Raw genomic sequence first — 1522 nt, forward strand, 5'->3', positions numbered from 1 at the left:
ATCCCCCGAGCTGCAAACTAGCAGTCGCTGTGCGAACAGCTGAGCCCTGCTGCAGCAGGGCCGCGTGTCCAGGCGGGACAGGCTGGCAACAGGGACAGAAACCATCACAGCTGTCCCAGAGTGAGTCTCCTGCTCTGAAATGCAAGCCCTAAGAGCTTGCCAAGAGCCACAGCGGCACCGATTATTGTGACTCATTAACGCAGAGCATTGTGTGCCCACCCTGAGTCGGGCTATCCATGCACTGCTCCAGCTGCCCACCCTTCCCAGGAGCAGCCTGGGAACCCAGCGCCCACCACCATGACCAAGCCCATCTGCTTCCCGGGGGCTCCTGCTTCAGACTAGCACAACCTTTGGAGCTAAAAGCTGAGCCAGCCCTGCTCCGTGGTGTGACGGTGCTCACCGGGGGCTGGCAGCTCATTGGTGCAGCCTCACCTGCAGAAGATCCATCCCACTGCATCCGAGGCAGGTGGGGGAGCAAGAGGTGATGGGAAATTAGCGCAGTGTTCCCCTCAGTTAACCTTCCCAGCACCTGCTTGCTTCATTCCAGGCATTTTGTAACCAGAACCCTCCCTGAACGAGTTACTACTCTAACCTGCCGCTGGCACACCAGACAATTGGGATCAGAGCTAAATCTGGGGTATCCGCAGGGACCTGGCTCCTGCTTTATACATCCTGGCTGGTCCAACAAGGGCAGCTGAAAGTCAGCGCTGAGAAATCCATCACTTGCATTTGGTCTAGAAATTTATCACTAAAGCTCAAGTGAAAGTGTGGATCCCAAGGGACTGTTAATCCTGCTCCACTGCACTGATTCCCAGTCTGTGCTATCCAGTGAATCCTCTCCAGACCCTCGGGCAGGAGCAGCTCTTGCTGGGCTGTCAGAGGGCAGCAAGGGTAGCAGGCCAGTGCTGGACATGCTGTTTTGCCTTCCCCCAGCTGCCCCTGCACCCAAAATCCAATGGGGATTCCCATTCTGAGGGGAGTGGCAAGTCCAAGGAGAGCATGCTGTTTTGAACAGACAGAAGGGACTGACATAAGTGAACAACAGGAGTTGGTTTGAAACTCTTGGCACTGGACTCCTGTTAAGCCCACCTCCACTCAGCAGCCAAGCTGGAGACCTCCAGGGATGCTCCTGACAGAAGTGACAAACCCAGCCAGGCCTTAGACTGCACTGTTGCTATCCTTGTCATAAAAAATACAAAAATCAAACTTGCCCATTTTTCATTACTGGGAAGTAATGACCCCCTGTATTGCTAGACTCAATTTCCAGTTTTTAATGTAATCTGTTACTTTACTACTTTGATCTGGATTATGTGGTTCAGGGGCTCTCATGGGGACTTCTACCTGCTGAATCCATTTCTGTTATGTTAGACCATCTCTTTTTTTCCCCCTCTTCTTGTGACCAAGGATACAATTAATCCACTGACCTTGAAGAGAAAGAGCTTTTCTCTTTCCAGGTATCACAGGTGGTGCTCTGGCTCTGAGTCTGCAGTGACGATGAATACACAGCTCTGGGCTGGATTCC

The sequence above is a fragment of the Corvus brachyrhynchos genome, unplaced genomic scaffold, assembly GCF_000691975.1.
Source record: "Corvus brachyrhynchos isolate BGI_N302 unplaced genomic scaffold, ASM69197v1 scaffold864, whole genome shotgun sequence".
Lineage (NCBI taxonomy): Eukaryota > Metazoa > Chordata > Aves > Passeriformes > Corvidae > Corvus > Corvus brachyrhynchos.